Here is a 22122-nt window from a genome sequence, read left to right as displayed (position 1 = left end):
CAATAATTGATAATGAATCTCATTTTTCAAGTGGTTGCAAAAACTCAGCATGATAAACTCAGCTTGTAGTTACGCAGTACTGTACTCTCTACTTTAGTCTCATCTGCAAAAATAGGAGCCAAGCTATTAACTCCATTCTCTATAGCTTTAGCCACTTCCCAACATGCGCCGTAAATATACTGCTCTGCGGGAGGTGTGTTTCCGCAAAGAGAAGTATATATACAGCTTCATGATCGCACGGCCTCACGCTGAGCGGCGCGACAATCGCGTGTGGGTTTCAGCTGTATGTGACAGCTGACACACTACAGCAATGCCCACGATCAGTACTAGCACTGACTGTGGGTGTTTAACCCCTCTGATGCCACTGTCAGTAGTGACAGCAGCATAGAGAAGCATCGCACAATGAGTGGGCTCCCTGCACACCTCCATCAGGCCAAAGTGATGCGATCACGTTGGCCTGATCGTCTCCATGGAGACCACTGGCACAAAGATGGCCGCAGAGTCCTTCCGGGTCCTGCAGGGAAGGTGGCTTGTGAACGCCTGCTGGGAGCAGCCATCGGCATGCCTCCTTCACTGCCTGTCAGTTCGCTGATCTGATACTCTGCTGTGCAGATTTGAAATGTCAGATCAGCAACATATAGTGAATGCATGCCTTGGGGGTTTAATTTGTCACGTCACTCTGAGATTTGGATGGAAACCCCAAAGCAAGTGATCAGCATAGAGCGCCAGATAAATGTGATCCCAAATGTTATGTAAAATGTTCCCAATAATAGCTTCCACTCGATCCACAAAAAAAGCAAGTCCCCACTCAGGTCTGTCATCTGTTAATGGAAATATAGGGCTTCCATGTTACTGGTAGCACAAAGGCTCTAGAAAAGTGAAATGGCTCCTCGCTCCTCAAAAGAAGTGCAGCAAATTCTCAGGTCTCAAATCCAAATGCCCATCTTACTTCTGAGCTCCAATGTGTCTAAAACACATTTAGCACCTACATGTTTGGTATTTCTGTGGTGATGAGAGCCCACCTAATTTACAGGTGCGTGTCTCCAGAAGCATGAGCTGGGCATAATGTACAAGTCACTACAACGACAGTTTGCAATTTTCACTTAGCAACATCTACTCCTGCTGGTTTCTGGAAAACACCCTCATGCAGTCAAAATTATCACTACATCTGTATATAAATTCCCAAAGGGTTATGATTTCAAAAGTGGTGTCACTTCTTGGGGGTTTCCACTGTTTAGGCACATAAGGGGCTCTCCAAACACAACAACATGGCAACCGCTAATTAATTCAAAAAGTCAAATGGCGCTCCTTCCCTTCTGAGCCCTGCCGTGTGCCCAAACAGTAGATCTTTCCCACATATGGGGTATCGGCATGCTCAGGTGAATTGCACAACAAAATATATGGTCCATTTTATCCTTGAGAAAGTTTAAAAAAAATTAGGTCTACAGGAAAATTTTTGTAAAAGGAAAGTAAATGTTCATTTTTTTCTTCCACATTCCAAAAATTCCTGTGAAGCACCTGAAGGGAAAATAACTTCTTGAATGTGGTTTTGAGTACCTTGTGCTGTGCAATTTTTAGAATGGTGTAATTTTTGGGTATTTTCTGTGATATAGGCCCATGAAAGTCACTTCAAATGTGAGATGGCCCCTAAAAAAATGGTTTTGCAAATTTTGTTGTAAAAATGACAAATCATTGGTCAACTTTTAACCCTTATAACTTCCTAACAGAAAAAAATTATATTTCCAAAATTGTGCTGATGTAAAGTAAACATGTGGGAAATATTACTTAGCGACTATTTCTTGCGATATGACTCTCTGATTTAAGGGTATAAAAATTAAAAGTTTGAAAATTGTGAAATTTTCAAAATTTTCGATAAATTTCCATTGTTTTAACAAATAAACGCAAGTCATATTAAATAAATTTTACCACTATCATAAAGTACAATATGTCATGAGAAAAAAATCTCAGAGTCACCGGGATCAATTGAAGTGTTCTAGATTTATGACCTCATAAATTGACAGTGTTCAGAATTGTAAAAATTGGCCTGATCAGGAAGATGAAAACAGGCTTTGGGGTGAAGGGGTTAAAGGATAACAGACATTTATATTTCTATTTAATGAAACTGTTGCCTCAGTGATTTACTGTATATTTCTATTGCACTCTATTAACTTCTTTTTATTTTTTTCTTCCCATTCCATGCTGCTGAAATGCAACCACTATTCATTTCATTTCTCCGTCCATTTCAGGCTTTCTTTGCAATTCATATTCTGTACTCTGTACTGACTGCGCACAGATTCTTTCTAAATAAGGGGGCCCCAGTGTAACAATCATTCTCCATCCTAACATGCACTGTGTCGGAGTGCATGCTCATCCTCCATCGGAGCAGTATCCTGCCTGTATCCTCTGGTGTGTGCACTGAGTCTCATGCCTGTTACAAGCTCTCTCTAGTTTTACTTAATGGCTGGCGCTCTTTAGAACTGGGACATGTAAGGATGTGTTCATATGTTACCGCTGCTCTGTGATTATTTTTATTAAGACAGCTGAGGTTTTTAAAAATTGTGACAAAACTGAGCGTTTTTACCCTGATCGAAGATAACTATAAAAATGCAGCCCTATAAACACTAATATATTATGATGCAAAGAGTTCTAGCCAATGGCACAGGAGGGAAGTCCTGCCTCACCAACTGTGTTCCCAAGAATATAGAAGTTTATTACTCACTAGACGGTAGCCCGATTCTAACGCATCGGGTATTCTAGAATATGTATGTAGTTTATTTCTGAAGATTTTAGAATAATACATTGAATACACAGGATTCGGCCGGCCGGACACGACCAATTAGCGAAGCGTGGTTCAAATCCCGCACCAATTTGCGGCCGGACGGCGCCTGTCACTGATTGTTTGCGGCCGGCCATGTAGTATATAGCACAGCCATGTAGTATAAAACAGCCCACGTAGTAAATAGCACAGCCACGTAGTATATTGCACAGCCACGTAGTATATAGCACAGCCACGTAGTATATAGCACAGCCACGTAGTATATAGCACAGCCCATGGAGTATATAGCACAGCCACGTAGTATATAGCACAGCCCACAGAGTGCATAACAGCCCACATAGCATATAACACAGCCACGTAGTTTATAACAGCCCACGCACGCAGTATATAACACAGCCCATGTAGTGTATAACACAGCCCACGTAGTGTATAACACAGCCCACGTAGTGTATAACACAGCCCACGTAGTATATAGCACAGGTACGTAGTATATTGCACAGCCACGTAGTATATTGCACAGCCCACGTAGTATATTGCACATCCACGTAGTATATTGCACAGCCCACGTAGTATATTGCACAGCCCACGTAGTATATTGCACAACCCACGTAGTATATAGCACAGCCCCGCAGTATATAGCCCAGCCACATAGTATATTGCATAGCCCACGTAGTATATAGCACAGCCACGCAGTATATTGCACAGCCCACGTAGTATATAGCACAGCCCACGTAGTATATAGATATGTGGGCACCATATCCCTGTTAAAAAAAGGAATTAAAATAAAAAATAGTTATATACTCACCCTCCGTCGTCCCCCTGGATCCAGGCGAGGCATTTACCGATGCTCCTTGCAACGCTCCAGTCCTAAGAGGGCATTGCGGTCTCGCGAGACCGCTACGTAATCATCTCGCGAGATTGCAATGCATGGAGCGGTCACCGGAGCGTCGCGAGGAGCGGGAAAGGCCTGTTCTGGATCCGGGGGGCCGATGGACGGTGAGTATATAACTATTTTTTATTTTTTTTATTATTTTTAACATTAGATCTTTTTACTATTGATGCTGCATAGGCAGCATCAATAGTAGAAAGTTGGTCACACAGGGTTAATAGCAGCATTAACGGACTGTGTTACACCGCGGCATAACGCGGTCCGTTAATGCTGCCATTAACCCTGTGTGAGCGCTGACTGGATGGGAGTATGGAGCGGGCACTGACGGCTGGGGAATAGGGAGGGACTAATTCTCAGCCGGACTGTGCCCGTTGCTGATTGGTCGCGGAATGGCGGCCACGACCAATCAGCGACGCTGGATTTCCAGGACAGACAAACAGACGGAAGTGACCCCTAGACAATTATATAGTAGATTTAGTCGCATGTGTGTTACACTTTAATAAAGATATTGGTTCCATCACTGAACCTTCGGGTACATCGCTTACAATTTACAAACATGGATCATTCAGATGAAGACTCATTTACCATCACTTAATGCATATAGTCTTGGAGCCATTGATCCAAGTATAGATGAAAGATTCTAAGATTACAGACCGTATGTTACCCATAAAGCAGATATCACATGAATGTGCAATGTCGAAAAACACTATAAGCACAACTTTTGTCACATAGTCATGCATATATGATCTTTTAAAAGACACTCAAACAACTTAACATCAAGAGAGTCTTTCGTGTATCTATGTTTTACCAGGACATAAAGCCCTTCATGAACATAGATGCCAAATTTGCTGTGCTCTAGTCCATTGACACTTTGTCAGTCAGTCTTAAGTGAATTTCTATATATCATCAATACATAATTATGGGAGTAACCACTTAAGGACAACCTGTTGTGAAATTGGATTTTGGGCTCCCCCGGTGGCCACTGGTGGAATTGAACTGGTGTGCATCATCCCCTCTGTTCACCTGTTTCCATCAGGATGTGGGAGTCGCTATTTAACCTTGCTCCTCTGTCACTTCCATGCCGGTCAACATTGTAATCAGAAGCCTTTCTGTGCATGTTCCTGCTGCTAGACAACTCCCAGCTAAGTTGGACTTTAGTCCTCGTTTGTTTTTGCATTTTGTTCCAGTTCACAGCTGTAGTTTCGTTTCTGTGTCTGGAAAGCTCTTGTGATCTGAAATTGCCACTCTGATGTTATGAGTTAATACTAGAGTCTTAAAGTAATTTCAGGATGGTATTTTGATAGGGTTTTCAGCTGACCATGAAAGTGCCCTTTCTGTCTTCCTGCTATCTAGTAAGCGGACCTCAATTTTGCTAAACCTATTTTCATACTACGTTTGTCATTTCATCTAAAATCACCGCCAATATATGTGGGGGCCTCTGTCTGCCTATCGGGGAAATTTCTCTAGAGGTGAGCCAGGACTATATTTTCCTCTGCCAGGATTAGTTAGTCCTCCGGCCGGCGCTGGGCGTCTAGGGATAAAAACGTAGGCAACGCTACCCAGCTACTGTTAGTTGTGCGGCAGGTTTAGTTCATGGTCAGTTTAGTTTCCATCCTTCCAAGAGCTAGGACTTATGTTTGCTGGGCTATGTTCTCTTGCCATTGAGAACCATAACAGTTTGACCGGCCCCAAAAAGGGTTAAATTAATTGACAGAGAAAGGAGAGAAAAGAGAAGTCTGCTGAAGATTTTTTTTTTTTTTTTTCCCTTCCCTTCAGTTCTGAGTGTGCTTGTAATTGAATCTCTTGCAAGTCTGCCTATATTGCAGCCTTTCTCTCTCTCTCTCTCCTTCTAATCCTGGAATGGCTCTGTGTTCACCTGTTTAAAATGGATATTCAGAGTTTAGCTGCAGGTTTGAATAATCTCACCACGAAAGTTCAAAATTTACAAGATTTTGTTGTTCATGTTCCTATATCTGAACCTAGAATTCCTTTGCCTGAATTTCTCTCGGGGAATAGATCTTGCTTTCAAAATTTCAAAAATAATTGCAAGTTGTTTTTGTCCCTGAAATCTCGCTCTGCTGGAGATCCTGCTCAGCAGGTCAGGATTGTGATTTCCTTGCTCCGGGGCGACCCTCAGGATTGGGCTTTTGCATTGGCTCCAGGGGATCCTGCGTTGCTCAATGTGGATGCGTTTTTTCTGGCCTTGGGGTTGCTTTATGAGGAACCTCAGTTAGAACTTCAGGCGGAAAAGGCCTTGATGTCCCTATCTCAGGGGCAAGACGAAGCTGAAATATACTGCCAGAAATTCCGTAAATGGGCTGTGCTTACTCAGTGGAATGAGTGCGCCCTGGCGGCGAATTTCAGAGAGGGTCTCTCTGATGCCATTAAGGATGTAATGGTGGGGTTCCCTGTGCCTGCGGGTCTGAATGAGTCCATGACAATGGCTATCCAGATCGATAGGCGTCTGCGGGAGCGCAAACCTGTGCACCATTTGGCGGTGTCTACTGAGAAGACGTCAGAGAATATGCAATGTGATAGAATTCTGTCCAGAAGTGAACGGCAGAATTTAAGACGAAAAAATGGGTTGTGCTTCTATTGCGGTGATTCAACTCATGTTATATCAGCATGCTCTAAGCGTACTAAGAAGCTTGATAAGTCTTTTTCAATTGGCACTTTACAGTCTAAGTTTATTCTATCTGTGACCCTGATTTGTTCTTTATCATCTATTACCGCGGATGCCTATGTCGACTCTGGCGCCGCTTTGAGTCTTATGGATTGGTCCTTTGCCAAACGCTGTGGGTATGATTTAGAGCCTCTTGAAACTCCTATACCCCTGAAGGGGATTGACTCCACCCCATTGGCTAGTAATAAACCACAATACTGGACACAAGTAACTATGCGGATTAATCCGGATCATCAGGAGATTATTCGCTTTCTTGTGCTGTATAACCTACATGATGTGTTGGTGCTTGGATTGCCATGGCTGCAATCTCATAACCCAGTCCTTGACTGGAAAGCTATGTCTGTGTTAAGCTGGGGATGTAAGGGGACGCATGGGGACGTACCTGTGGTTTCCATTTCATCATCTATTCCCTCTGAGATTCCTGAATTCTTGACTGAATATCGTGACGTTTTTGAAGAACCTAAGCTTGGTTCATTACCTCCGCACCGGGAGTGCGATTGTGCCATAGATTTGATTCCGGGTAGTAAATACCCTAAGGGTCGTTTATTTAATCTGTCTGTGCCTGAACATGCTGCTATGCGAGAATATATAAAGGAGTCCTTGGAAAAGGGACATATTCGTCCTTCGTCATCTCCCTTAGGAGCCGGTTTTTTCTTTGTGGCTAAGAAAGATGGCTCTTTGAGACCGTGTATTGATTATCGGCTTTTGAATAAAATCACGGTTAAATATCAATATCCGTTGCCACTGCTGACTGATTTGTTTGCTCGCATAAAGGGGGCCAAGTGGTTCTCTAAGATAGATCTCCGTGGGGCGTATAATTTGGTGCGAATTAAGCAGGGGGATGAGTGGAAGACCGCATTTAATACGCCCGAGGGCCACTTTGAGTATTTGGTGATGCCTTTTGGTCTTTCAAATGCCCCTTCAGTCTTTCAGTCCTTTATGCATGACATTTTCCGTGATTATTTGGATAAATTTATGATTGTGTATCTGGATGATATTTTGATTTTTTCGGATGACTGGGACTCTCATGTCCAGCAGGTCAGGAGGGTTTTTCAGGTTTTGCGGTCTAATTCCTTGTGTGTGAAGGGTTCTAAGTGCGTTTTTGGGGTTCAAAAGATTTCCTTTTTGGGATATATTTTTTCCCCCTCTTCCATCGAGATGGATCCTGTCAAGGTTCAGGCTATTTGTGATTGGACGCAACCCTCTTCTCTTAAGAGTCTTCAGAAATTTTTGGGCTTTGCTAACTTTTATCGTCGATTTATTGCTGGTTTTTCTGATGTTGTTAAACCATTGACTGATTTGACTAAGAAGGGTGCTGATGTTGCTGATTGGTCCCCTGCTGCTGTGGAGGCCTTTCGGGAGCTTAAGCGCCGCTTTTCTTCCGCCCCTGTGTTGCGTCAGCCTGATGTTGCTCTTCCTTTTCAGGTTGAGGTCGACGCTTCTGAAATCGGAGCTGGGGCAGTTTTGTCGCAGAGAAGTTCCGATTGTTCCGTGATGAGACCTTGTGCCTTTTTCTCGCGTAAATTTTCGCCCGCCGAGCGGAATTATGATGTTGGGAATCGGGAGCTTTTGGCTATGAAGTGGGCTTTTGAGGAGTGGCGTCATTGGCTTGAGGGGGCTAGACATCAGGTGGTGGTATTGACTGACCACAAAAATCTAATTTATCTTGAGTCCGCCAGACGCCTGAATCCTAGACAGGCGCGCTGGTCGTTGTTTTTCTCTCGGTTTAATTTTGTGGTGTCCTACCTGCCGGGTTCTAAGAATGTTAAGGTGGATGCCCTTTCTAGGAGTTTTGAGCTTGACTCCCCTGGTAACTCTGAACCTACAGGTATCCTTAAGGATGGAGTGATATTGTCTGCCGTTTCTCCAGACCTGCGGCGGGCCTTGCAGGAGTTTCAGGCGGATAGACCTGATCGTTGCCCACCTGGTAGACTGTTTGTTCCTGATGATTGGACCAGTAAAGTCATTTCTGAGGTTCATTCTTCTGCGTTGACAGGTCATCCTGGAATCTTTGGTACCAGGGATTTGGTGGCAAGGTCCTTCTGGTGGCCTTCCCTGTCTCGAGATGTGCGAGGCTTTGTGCAGTCTTGTGACGTTTGTGCTCGGGCCAAGCCTTGTTGTTCTCGGGCTAGTGGATTGTTGTTGCCCTTGCCTATCCCGAAGAGGCCCTGGACGCACATCTCGATGGATTTTATTTCGGATCTTCCTGTTTCTCAGAAGATGTCTGTCATCTGGGTGGTGTGTGACCGTTTCTCTAAGATGGTCCATTTGGTTCCCCTGCCTAAGTTGCCTTCTTCTTCCGAGTTGGTTCCTCTGTTTTTTCAAAATGTGGTCCGTTTGCATGGTATTCCGGAGAATATCGTTTCTGACAGAGGAACCCAATTCGTGTCTAGATTTTGGCGAGCATTCTGTGCTAGGATGGGCATAGATTTGTCTTTCTCGTCTGCTTTCCATCCTCAGACAAATGGCCAGACCGAGCGGACGAATCAGACCTTGGAGACATATTTGAGGTGTTTTGTGTCTGCAGATCAGGATGATTGGGTTGCTTTTTTGCCTTTAGCGGAGTTTGCCCTCAATAATCGGGCCAGCTCTGCCACCTTGGTGTCTCCTTTTTTCTGTAATTCGGGGTTTCATCCTCGATTTTCTTCTGGTCAGGTGGAATCTTCGGATTGTCCTGGAGTGGATGCTGTGGTGGAGAGGTTGCATCAGATTTGGGGGCAGGTAGTGGACAATTTGAAGTTGTCCCAGGAGAAGACTCAGCTTTTTGCCAACCGCCGGCGTCGGGTTGGTCCTCGGCTTTGTGTTGGGGACTTGGTTTGGTTGTCTTCTCGTTTTGTCCCTATGAGGGTTTCTTCTCCTAAGTTTAAGCCTCGGTTCATCGGCCCGTACAAGATATTGGAGATTCTTAACCCTGTGTCCTTCCGTTTGGACCTCCCTGCATCTTTTTCTATTCATAATGTTTTTCATCGGTCATTGTTGCGCAGGTATGAGGTACCGGTTGTGCCTTCCGTTGAGCCTCCTGCTCCGGTGTTGGTTGAGGGCGAGTTGGAGTACGTTGTGGAAAAAATCTTGGACTCCCGTGTTTCCAGACGGAAACTCCAGTATCTGGTCAAATGGAAGGGATACGGTCAGGAGGATAATTCTTGGGTGACTGCCTCTGATGTTCATGCCTCCGATCTGGTCCGTGCCTTTCATAGGGCTCATCCTGATCGCCCTGGTGGTTCTGGTGAGGGTTCGGTGCCCCCTCCTTGAGGGGGGGTACTGTTGTGAAATTGGATTTTGGGCTCCCCCGGTGGCCACTGGTGGAATTGAACTGGTGTGCATCATCCCCTCTGTTCACCTGTTTCCATCAGGATGTGGGAGTCGCTATTTAACCTTGCTCCTCTGTCACTTCCATGCCGGTCAACATTGTAATCAGAAGCCTTTCTGTGCATGTTCCTGCTGCTAGACAACTCCCAGCTAAGTTGGACTTTAGTCCTCGTTTGTTTTTGCATTTTGTTCCAGTTCACAGCTGTAGTTTCGTTTCTGTGTCTGGAAAGCTCTTGTGATCTGAAATTGCCACTCTGATGTTATGAGTTAATACTAGAGTCTTAAAGTAATTTCAGGATGGTATTTTGATAGGGTTTTCAGCTGACCATGAAAGTGCCCTTTCTGTCTTCCTGCTATCTAGTAAGCGGACCTCAATTTTGCTAAACCTATTTTCATACTACGTTTGTCATTTCATCTAAAATCACCGCCAATATATGTGGGGGCCTCTGTCTGCCTATCGGGGAAATTTCTCTAGAGGTGAGCCAGGACTATATTTTCCTCTGCCAGGATTAGTTAGTCCTCCGGCCGGCGCTGGGCGTCTAGGGATAAAAACGTAGGCAACGCTACCCGGCTACTGTTAGTTGTGCGGCAGGTTTAGTTCATGGTCAGTTTAGTTTCCATCCTTCCAAGAGCTAGGACTTATGTTTGCTGGGCTATGTTCTCTTGCCATTGAGAACCATAACACAACCACTTTAAAGTGGGTTCCTCCAATAAGATTAGTTTCATACAAGTGCGAAACGCTTGCCTTTGTCCTGGCCAACAAAAACGGGCCCAAGCACAGGTCCAAAACTGTAGCACCATAGATACAGACAGATTTGTATGATACGGCCACACCAGGTCACCAGGTCCACAGCACAGGTTCAGAAATATGTTTACACCAACTAATTGATTAGCTTTTTAATAGATAATTTGTCCAATGTATCAGGAAGTTATGCTGGGCTTGCCTAGAACAATGGTCCTCAACCTTCCTTACCTGCAGAGACATGCTCAGTTCTAACAGAGGGTCGCGAGTCACACCCAGACCTGTCCCTCCCCCCAGCCAAAGTGCAGACAACCTGTTCCACTCCCTTAGGCTGGGTTCACATCGAGTTTACAGCAGCCCGTTCAACACATATGGTAACGGGCTGCTGTAAATGCAAGTGCCGGTATGGCAGCACGCTAGCGCAGATAGAGCATCTGCTAGCTCTATCTGTGCTAGCAGTGATGGACCCGGAAACGCTGCAGCCCGCGTCTCAGGGTCCGTCACTCAATGACGGTACATCCCTAGCGCACGCCCATTGTGGGCGTGCGCTAGCGATGCATTCGACATAGGAATTAATGGCGGCCTTAACAGACTACGTTACACCGCATTTATGCCGCGGTGTAACGTAGTCCATCTAACGGACGCCCATAATGCAGTGTGAACCCAGCCTTAAAAGTATTGATACCCAAAGCCCCCATTACTGAGAGAGGAATGAAGCAGGAAGGACAAAGGCTTCAGATCTGCTGCTTCATTTACTTATCAATTCTAACACTGATTTCCCAGTAATAGAGGAATCGAATGGCCATGTAAAGGTATTGCTGGACTTGTCTTTGAAAGAGCTACAGTATATATATATATATATATATATATATATATATATATATATATATATATATATATATATATATATATATATATAATTTGGGTGAAAAACCCTGCTGACAAATTTTCTTTTAAATCATATACATTTTAGACATATTGAAATGTACTGTATTTCAATCTGTCTCGTATTGAAAAAATTTAGAAAACTACATACTTTTTTATTTTTTTATTTCTTTGGAGAGCAAAAAAGTGCATGACTTTTCTTTGTACTCCTCAGCTTTGTGATACCATACAGTTTTGAAGCCATAAATGTTAGGGCTGGCGGAAAATACCAAATAATTATAAGGATGGTATAAGGTGCATTCGCAGCCCGGGGTCCACCGTGCAGAGATGACACCTGCTGCTCAGTAATGGCGGATAGTATCTGGCAGTATAATGTGAACACACACGGGTTAGCTTCACCCGGTATGTAAGGAAGCAAACCCTGTTACATCACACGGACGCAATATCGGACGCAGAGTAAACGCTAGTATTGGGTCACAGGACTCTGCCCCAAGGACACGGGGTTAGAGTCCCTCTAGATCACTAGCGTTCAGTGCCGCAACAGCGGTGCCAGGGAAAAACCTAAATAATGATTTACCGCAATGCATGCAGCGCCGCTCTAGCGAACACCACTAACCGCCCTAACTAGGGAAAGCAGGTAAGCGCACTGGTTGTGCACGGTGCCGCACTGGCTAACGCTGCTGTTAGATGCTATAGATTGTGCCTGGTGCTGGATGGCACGAACTGGCGCTAGACAACTCCAACATTTGTGAGCATTCATCAACACTAGGGATGGGAATGATTCGGAGCTTTCACCAGAACAGGCACACATCCACACACACATTATAACTGATTTATACTAGCGCATGGCCGAGTGGCCATGCAAACCTTTTATATCTGTAGTCTTCCAGGACCTTCCTAGTGCTCCAATCGGAGCCGCTACAGGACCTGAGCATGTGATCCCCAACCACCAATGAGAGGTCGTCCTGTGGGTATGCTCAGTAGAAGAAAATCAGGACTTAGTCCCTGGAACATCTGCTTGCCTCTGATCAATGCTGGTTACAAAGGCAGATCCTGGAATGACAGTTGTAACCAAACGCACAGTATCTGCTTGAGCCAGACACTGGGACAGACGTCTCTGCTGAGCAGGCTCCACTGCGGCTGACATGGTTTGAGATTCCCCCTGTGCAGTGGTGGGAACTCGACACCTAACAATAAGTTACTTAAACATTTAATTTCGTCTCATCATGCCAGGGTACAGAGTCCCAGTAGTGCTCATATTTTTAAACGTTGGTCTTGATAAATTGGAGGTGGGCCTTTTTCAACATGGAGAGTCTACTTTTGTGGATAAAATCCATGCATGCCATTCCTCTGGAGTATATACTGTATTGTGTCATGGGAATCACTGACCCCGGTTTGCCTTTCTACCTCCTTAGCTAACTGCAGTAAACTTACATGTCAATTTTCTTCAGCTCATCTCATTCAAAGATGCTCCTGTTCAGGTGTAAACCTCTGTGGTTGGCCTGGATGACTCTGTGAGATCGTTTCACTTCCATCTTTGTTAAATTTTTGTATCACTTTTGCTACTGTATTCTGACTGATATGTAAAGCTTTGCTGATCTTTAGTTAGCCTTTACTTTTCTTGTGAATTACTTTATTTCTCAAGTGACATTTCTCTTCCACGTGGTGCCATTGCTGACAGTATGAAATAGGAAGAAGTTTTCTTTAACCCCTTAAGCCCCAAGGGTGGTTTGCACGTTAATAACCTGGCCAATTTTTACAATTCTGACCACTGTCCCTTTATGAGGTTATAACTCTGGAACGTTCAACGGATCTTGGCGATTCTGACATTGTTTTCTCGTGACATATTGTACTTCATGATAGTGGTAAAATTTCTTCGATATAACTTGCATTTATTTGTGAAAAAAATGGAAATTTGGTGAAAGTGTGACACCATTCTAAAAACTGCACCCCTCAAGGTGCTCAAAACCACATTCAAAAAGTTTATTAACCCTTCAGGTGTTTTACAGGAATTTTTGGAATGTTTAAAAAAATGAACATTTAACTTTTTTTCACAAAAAATTTCCTTCAACTCCAATTTGTTTTATTTTATCAAGGGTAACAGGAGAAATGGACCTCAAAAGTTGTTGTACAATTTGTCCTGAGTATGCTGATACCCCATATGTTGCGGTAAACCACTGTTTGGGTGCATGTCAGAGCTCGGAAAGGAAGGAGCACTGTTTGACTTTTCAATGCAAAATTGACTGGAATTGAGATGGTACGCCATGTTGTGTTTGGAGAGCCCGTGATGTGCCTAAACATTGAAACCCCCCACAAGTGACACCATTTTGGAAAGTAGACCCCCTAGGGAACTTATCTAGATGTGTGGTGAGCACCTTAACCCACCAAGTGCTTCACAGAAGTTTATAATGCAGAGCCGTAAAAATAAAAAATCATATTTTTTCACAAAAATGATATTTTTGCCCCAAATTTTTTATTTTCCCAAGGGTAAGAGAAGAAATTGGACCCCAAAAGTTGTTGTGCCATTTGTTCTGAGTATGCCTATACCCCATATGTGGGGGTAAACCACTGTTTGGGCACATGGCAGAGCTCGGAAGGGAAGGAGCGCCGTTTGACTTTTCAATGCAAAATTGACTAGAATGGAGATGGGACGCCATGTTGTATTTGGAGAGCCCCTGATGTGCCTAAACATTGAAATCCCCCACAAGTGACACCATTTTGGAAAGTAGACCCCCTAAGAAACTTTTCAAGATGTGTGATGAGCGCTTTGACCCACCAAGTGCTTCACAGAAGTTTATAATGCATAGCCGTCAAAATAAAAAATCATAATTTTTCACAAATATGATCTTTTCGCCCCCAATTTTTTTTCCCAAGGGTAAGAGAAGAAATTGGACCACAAAAGTTGTTGTGCCATTTGTTCTGAGTACGCCGATACCCCATATGTGGGGGTAAACCACTGTTTGGGCGCATGGCAGAGCTCGGAAGGGAAAGAGCGCCATTTGGAATGCAGACAGATGGATTGGTCTGCAGGCATCACGCTGCATTTGCAGAGCCCCTGATGCACCTAAACAGTAGAAATCCCCCACAAGTGACCCCATATTGGAAACTAGACCCCCCAAGGAACTTATGTAGATGTGTTGTGAAAACTTTGAACCCCCAAGTGTTTCACTACAGTTTATAACACAGAGCCGTGAAAATAAAAAATCATTTTTTTTCCACAAAAAATATTTTTTAGCCCCCTGTTTTGTATTTTTCCTAGGATAACAGGAGAAATTGGACCCAAAAGTTATTGTCCAATTTGTCCTCAGTACGCTGATACCCCATATGTGGGGGGAACCACCGTTTGGGCGCATGGCAGAGCTCGGAAGGGAAGGAGCGCCATTTGGAATGCAGACTTAGATGGATTGGTCTGCAGGCGTCACGTTGCATTTGCAGAGCCCTTGATGCACTTAAACAGTAGGAATCTCCCAGAAGTGACCCCATATTGGAAACTAGACCCCCCCAAGGAACTTATCTAGATGTGTTGTGAGAACTTTGAACCCCCAAGTGTTTCACTACAGTTTATAACGCAGAGTCGTGAAAATAAAAATTATTATTTTTCCCACAAAAATGTTTTTTTAGCCCCCCAAATTTTTATTTTCCCAATGGTAACAAGAGAAATTGGACCCCAACAGTTGTTGTACTATTTGTCCTGAGAATGCTGATACCCCATATGTTGGGGTAAACCCCTGTTTCAGCACACGGGAGAGCTCAGAAGGGAAGGAGCACTGTTTTTTACTTTTTCAACGCAGAATTGGCTGGAATTGAGATCGGACGCCATGTCGCGTTTGGAAAGCCCTGATGTGCCTAAACAGTGGAAACCCCCAATTCTAACTGAAACCCTATCCCAAACACACCCCTAACCCTAATCCCAAACATAACCCTAACCACACCCCTAACCCTGACACACCCCTAACCATAATCTCAACCGTAAATGTAATCCAAACCCTAACCCTAACTTTAGCCCCAACCCTAACTTTAGCCCCATCCCTAACCCTAATCCCAACCGTAAATGTAATCCAAACCCTAACCCTAATTTTAGCCCCAAAACTAACTTTAGCCCCATCCCTAACCCTAACTTTAGCCCCAAACCTAACTCAAACTGTAGCCCCAACCCTAACTGTAGCCCTAACCCTAACTTTAACCCCAACCCTAACTTTAGCCCCAGCCCTATCCCTAACTTTAGCTCCAGCCCTAACTGTAGCCCTAACCCTAACTATAGCCCTAACCTTAGCCCCATCCCTAACCCTAACCCCAACCCTAGCCCCACCCCTAACTCCAACCTTAACCCGAACCCTAGCCCCAACCCTAGCCCTAACCCTAACTCTAACCCTAGCTCTAGCCCTAACCTTTGCCCTAACCCTAACCCTAGTTCTAACCCTATCCCTAACCCTAACCCTAGTCCTAACCCTAGCCCTAACACTAACCCTAACCCTAGCCCTAACCCTAGCCCTAACCCTAGCCCTAGCCCTAGCCCTAACCCTAACCCTATCCCTAACCCTATCCCTAACCCTAACCCTAGCCCTAACCCTAACCCAAATGGGAAAATGGAAATAAATACATTTTTTTAATTTTTTTATTTTTCCCTAACTAAGGGGGTGATGAAGGGGGGTTTGATTTACTTTTATAGCAGGTTTTTTAGCGGATTTTTATGATTGACATCTGTCACACACTAAAAGACGCTTTTTATTGCAAAAAATATTTTTTGCGTTACCACATTTTGAGAGCTATAATTTTTCCATATTTTGGTCCACAGAGTCATGTGAGGTCTTGTTTTTTGCAGGACAAGTTGATGTTTTTATTGGCACCATTTTTGGGAACATGACATTTTTTGATCGCTTTTTATTCTGATTTTTGTGAGGCAGAATGACCAAAAACCAGCTATTAATGTATTTCTTTAGGGGAGGGGGCGTTTATACTGTTCCACGTTTGGTAAAATGGATAAAGCAGTTTTATTCTTCGGTTCAGTACAATTACATCGATACCTCATTTACATAATTTTTTTTATGTTTTGGTGCTTTTATACAATAAAAACTATTTTATAGAAAAAATAATTATTTTTGCATTGCTTTATTCTGAGGACTAACTTTTTTATTTTTTCGCTGATGATGCTGTGTGGTGGCTCGTTTTTTGCGGGACAAGATGATGTTTTCAGTGGTACCATGGTTATTTGTATCCGTCTTTTTGATCGCGTGTTATTCCACTTTTTGTTCGGTGGTATGATAATAAAGCGTTTTTTGCCTCTTTTTTTTTTACAGTGCTCACTGAAGGGGTTAACTAGTGGGACAGTTTTATAGGTCGGGTCGTTACGGATGCTGCAATACTAAATATGTGTACTTTTACTGTTTTTTGTTATTATTTAGATAAAGAAATTTATTTATGGGAAAAATATATATAAATATTTTCTTTATTTAGGAACTTTTTTTAAATTTTTTTAACTTTTTTACTTTGTCCCAGGAGGGACATCACTCTATAGTGACAGATTGCTGATCTGACACTTTACAGAGCACTGTGTCAGATCAGCGATCTGACGTGCCCTGCTCCTGGCTTACCAGCGCCTGCTCTGAGCAGGCACTTGGTAAGCCACCTCCCTGTAGGACCCGGAAGTAGCCCCGCGGCTATTTTGGATCCGAGGCTTGCAGGGAGGAGATGCTCGGTACAAGGTGAGCACATTGCCTTGTACCGATCGTCTCAGGGAAGCACGCAGGGAGCCCCATCCTTGAGCGATGCTTCCTTGTACCGCCAGAACACTGCGATCATGTTTGATCGCAGTGTGCTGGGGGTTAATGTGCCGGGAGCAGTCCGTGACCGCTCCTGGCACATAGTGCCGGATGTCAGCTGCGATAGCTGACACCCGGCCGCGATCGGCCGCGCTCCCCCCGTGAGCGCGGCCGATCGCATATGACGTACTATCCCATCACTGGGAATTAAGTCCCAGGTCACCTTGACGGGATAGTACATCATATGGGATTAAGGGGTTAAGTAACGCCATTTTATAGTCAACTGTCTGCTGGACACTTGTTTAATGAATAATTAAACTTACCTCTGGCTGAGTTAGAATTTTGTAGTGTAAACTTTAGCTTTCCTCCTTCGACTTTCATTAGGGTATACTCATTTTTGTAACATGGCCTTGAATAAATTTGTTAGGAAAATTACTTTTTTGTGTGTGCAAAATTACAAATATTGCTTGCAATCAATGGCCCAATCTGTTGGGGGTTTACTCAATTATAAAGGGGTTTGCATAAATATGTAAATAATTAAATTAAAATATATATGTACTGTATATATTTTAAGATAAAGAACCACATTTAAATATACATGGACAACAATGCTCAACAGCTTCATCAACAACATTTGTCAGGTAACAAATGGACTTACATTTGAAAATTATGGTCTTCTATAGTACCAAGATGGCATGAAGTTAACTTGTGCAGGATGCTGTGGGAGAGTCTAAAAATGTGCTACCCTTACTGAATCATGCAAACGGCCAAGTGTTTTCATAACTCTTGAGCCCAGAAAACCTTTCTGGTCATCGGTGTAAGTCACGATCACAATGTGTTCTCAGGTTTCTATTCTTTCTGCTGTAATTATGACATGACACACGGCTTTGTCCCCATACATTTATGGAGATCAACACCTAGTGACATTTACATTTCATGTAGCTCTATGAAGGGACCAAACAGCCAGACAATTGGGATATTTCATTTCACATGCACTGAAGATTAGATTTTGCCACCCACAAGACCTCTATTAACAGAATTACCGGTAAGTGCACAATGAGGTGGAAGGAAACAAATCTTACAATGAAAATATACATAAAGCCTCAATTTCTAAAATGCCTGGTAAAACTCCAAAACAATATGCCAAGTGGTCAAGTTGAGAGAACGTGATTAAACTCTGCGCTGCTGAATCATTGTAGTCCAATGGTATTATTAAAAGTGGTCTTTATTCAATGTGTTTCTGAGTTTCAAAGAACTCCTTCATCAGGACATACCACATAAGAATGTCATTATAGGTCAAAAGGATCTTTAAATAAACAGACAGTTCAGGTACAATTCAAATCTCGGTGCCAAACAGATCACCTGATCAAAGAAGTCAAAGTTCAGTGACAGAACACATGGTCCAAGTGTGGGCAAGTTATTATTTTCATTAGGTGCTAAACCCCTATATTCACTAAGTCTACTAAAATTATACTTTAAGTGAAAGAAGATAAAATCTGGGAGCTGAAGAATCTAGCCTGCAGTTCATTAAAACAATGATTGGTGATGGTGCCCCCAAAATATCCAAACATCTGTAGGCTAAAATTAAATAACACAGTTTTACTAATGGCTTTAGGCCTCAGTAAGACATCAAGAAATAATGTCCAGGTTCTATCCGTGATTTTTCACATATTGCACATGGATCCATTAAAGTCTATGGTGCTATTCACATTTCAGTGTTTTTTGTGGATTACTGTCCTAAAACATTGCGAGATATCTGTTTTTGGTCTGAGCCTCAGAGCAAACTTGCTCATACATCTATGGGTCGATGAAAAATCACTGGTAGCACATGTTGCCATAAGTGTGCAATCCGTGTGCTGTCTGTGATTAACACTAATGGAAAGGAGAAGCTTTACAATTTATTTACTTATTTTTTCATCAGTGAAAATCACTGCTGAAACACTGATGGTAAAAACTGACACCAACCAAAAACCAGATCCAAAACAATGATGAACAACAATTCATGTATTTGTGAACCAGATAAATTACAGATGTCTGAAAGAGGCCTTAACATGATTTCCCCCTTAAATTTATCTCTTAATGGACATCAGTATTCCCTAGTATTCCTATAGAGGTTATTATATCTATGTGAAGGCCATAGTAAGCAGAAGAGGTGCAGGGAAAATGTGCTTCAAATGACAGTTATAAGTGCAATAATATATTTTAATTACATGATCAAATACTAGGTGCAAACAGTTCACGTGTCAGTCTATCTGTCTATTATCTATTATCTATCAATTATCTGTCTATCTATCTACCATCTATCTATCCATTTATCTATCTATTATCTATCCATCTATCTATCCCATATCTATCTATCTAGCTATAGATCTACCTATCATCTATCTATCTATCTATCTATCTATCATCTATCTATCCATCTATTATCTATCTATCCATCTATTATCTATCACATATCTATCTTATCTATCTAGTCTTGAGAAAGGCTCATGTCATATATGGGCTAAATAAAGTCCACCTGCTTTGGTAAATATGTGAGTGCTGCCTACCCTCATTTTCTATCTATCTATCTATCTATCTATCTATCTAAAAAAGATGAAATCAGCACTCCTTGTTGTGTAGAAAAAATATGCTACATAATAGCCCATAAGACGACGTTTCGGCTCTGAGTGAGAGCCTTCCTCATGGTCACTCAGCGCTGAAATGTCGCATTATCGGCGATTATATAGCATATTTGTTCTACACAACAAGGAGTGCTGCTTTCATCTTTTTTTTTATATTTGAAGGACTGGTGTGTGCACTTTGCACCCATATTGCTGGTGCTGTTCCTGGTCTTTTTCTTCTATCTATCTATCTATCTATCTATCTATCTAGCTATCTATCTCATGTCTATCTATTTATCTGTCTATCTTTGTAAATCGTGTATCAAAATAACAATTTTTTGCCGTCCGCCATAATCAGGATGACACCAATTATAGCATCTCCAGTAAATGCCATCCTAATTCTTCAAGTAAGTCAGTGGATATTAGGTCATCTCGAGCTGGGTAATTTCCACAAGACTGAACTTAGATTTTTACACTAGCTGTCTAGATCATATAATGGGCAACTGGTGATTTCCAGACGCAAGTGCTGTACATGATAGAGGGATTTAGTGGCCTTGATTTTCTAGAACATTAATCTTTTACTAAACCTTTTATAAGAAATTTAAATGAATCATTTCTTATGGAGTCTTTCTTCATATATCTGTCTGTGTATAGGCATGTCTTTTTTTGTTGCACTGGACCATATGTAAATTCTATCAGTATATTGAAGAAACGTCTATTGAAATGTTAAGCAATAACCCATAGAACCATGTCAGGTATCACAAAAAGACGTTAAGCTGTCATGTAAAAGACTGAGCCATGTTATATTTTTTCAGCATTTTTGCCGAAATCAATTAAAAGAACACCAACAGTATAGGTGGAAGATGAGTCGGAGATTCCGTAATGACACAGATAGGCGTTGGGCAGCGGTTCTTACACCTGTAGCGGTTACATAAACAGCGAGAGGAAAAGCCAAGTTGAGAGCAGCCCTGCAGCCTAATTGTACATCCAGTGTTATTGTGTCTGCCTTGTGCTGGCTCAGCTCCCCAGAGGAGCTGTCCTCTCAGTCATGGTGCTGAACCAGACACAGCTGTGACAGCTTCCGTCACACACAGACCCGGCAATTTCAGCTCTTTCATACAATACTACCCAAGATATGTCCATAATTAACCAGTATGGTAATGAATGGATGCCGCGAGGCCTGCACCAGCAGTAGCAAACACATAGATCAGACACATTGGCAATCAAATATCTGAACCTACCTCTCCGAGGATTAAGGTTGGCGTTAGAGAGAAGGCAGTGCTGATGAAATGGAGGCAGCTTTGTTGCTTTGTATTTCCCAGTGTTTCTCCTCGCTTTTCCTTCCTGTCACTATATTTCTGTGTCTCTCTACCACTTCACAGCTCTCCCACTCCTGCTCTGCCAGAAAAGCCTTGCTAAAAATAGCTTGCTCACGCCTGGCAGCGAAACTAGCACGTCCTATACATTGCGTGAATTTGTATCATCCACTTTCCCAGCCAGCTCACCACTATCTGTCTAATTCAGTCTGTTTCTAGACCTCTCCCAGGACAACATGAAGCCCTTCTCGGCACAAGAACTTTCCTTTCTATGGAACGTAAAATCTAGAGAAGAAAGGATGATGGCTGGAAGCAGTAACTTGTGGTATAGGTTTGTATTCACATTACGTGGTTATATTAATATTACTATGACTAGTGATATAGTTTCATAATTTTTTTTAAGGTTGAAGGTATACATTAACATCATAATTTGCTAAATAAATCTTGCCAAATCAGATAAGGTGATTTTCTGGATTTGTTTTCTCATTTTGACTCTCATAGTTGTGGTCTACCTATGATGTCAATTACAAGCCTCTCTTAGCTTTTTAAGTAGGATAACTTGCACAATTGGTGGCTGACTAAATACTTTTTTCCCCACTGTATATACACATAGCATATATATGTATATATATATATATATATATATATATATATATATATATATATATATATATATATATATATAGAGAGAGAGAGAGAGAGAGAGAGAGAGAGAGAGAGACGTCAGTGACACACATACATATATGTATATGCATTTATATTACATAGATAGATAAATAGATGAAAAGCCGGCAATTCATCTGCCGAGTAGTGTAAAATCATAGAAGGTGCCGACAGGATAGAAGAGATGGATTACATACATACATAGATATATAGATGTCAGTGACAAATACAGTTAGTGCAGTATGAGTGCAAATTACTGTACATGTATTTAATTGATAAAATACTAATTTTTGGAAAAAATTGACGTGGGCTTCGGTGCTATTTTCGCAACCAGCAGAGGTAAAGCCGATGCCTGGGTGCAGATGTTTCTAGCATGGGAAGGGGGCAATACCCATGGAGCATCCCAGGCTATTAACAGGACCTCCCCAAAAAATGACGTGAGGTCCCCTATAACTAATAACCAGCGGAGGCTGTGCAGACAGCTGCAGGCTGATATT

The 22122-nt window shown here is 42.5% G+C and overlaps 1 protein-coding gene across 1 annotated transcript in view; it reads right to left on the bottom strand.

The window, feature by feature from the left end:
• Window positions 1-21154, bottom strand: part of CPLX2 (complexin 2) — a 307927-nt gene extending 286773 nt beyond the window's left edge. Inside the window, exon 1 of the mRNA XM_077265892.1 lies at window positions 20888-21154. The gene's annotated coding sequence lies outside the window, so the exon portion shown is untranslated. The remainder of the gene's footprint in view (window positions 1-20887) is intronic.
• Between the last annotated feature and the right edge of the window lie 968 nt (window positions 21155-22122).

Source organism: Ranitomeya variabilis, chromosome 5 (genome assembly GCF_051348905.1).
Source record: "Ranitomeya variabilis isolate aRanVar5 chromosome 5, aRanVar5.hap1, whole genome shotgun sequence".
NCBI classification, from domain to species: Eukaryota; Metazoa; Chordata; class Amphibia; order Anura; family Dendrobatidae; genus Ranitomeya; species Ranitomeya variabilis.
The sequence above is the reverse complement of the archived record's forward strand: the minus strand, read 5'-3'. Positions and strand labels throughout refer to the sequence as shown.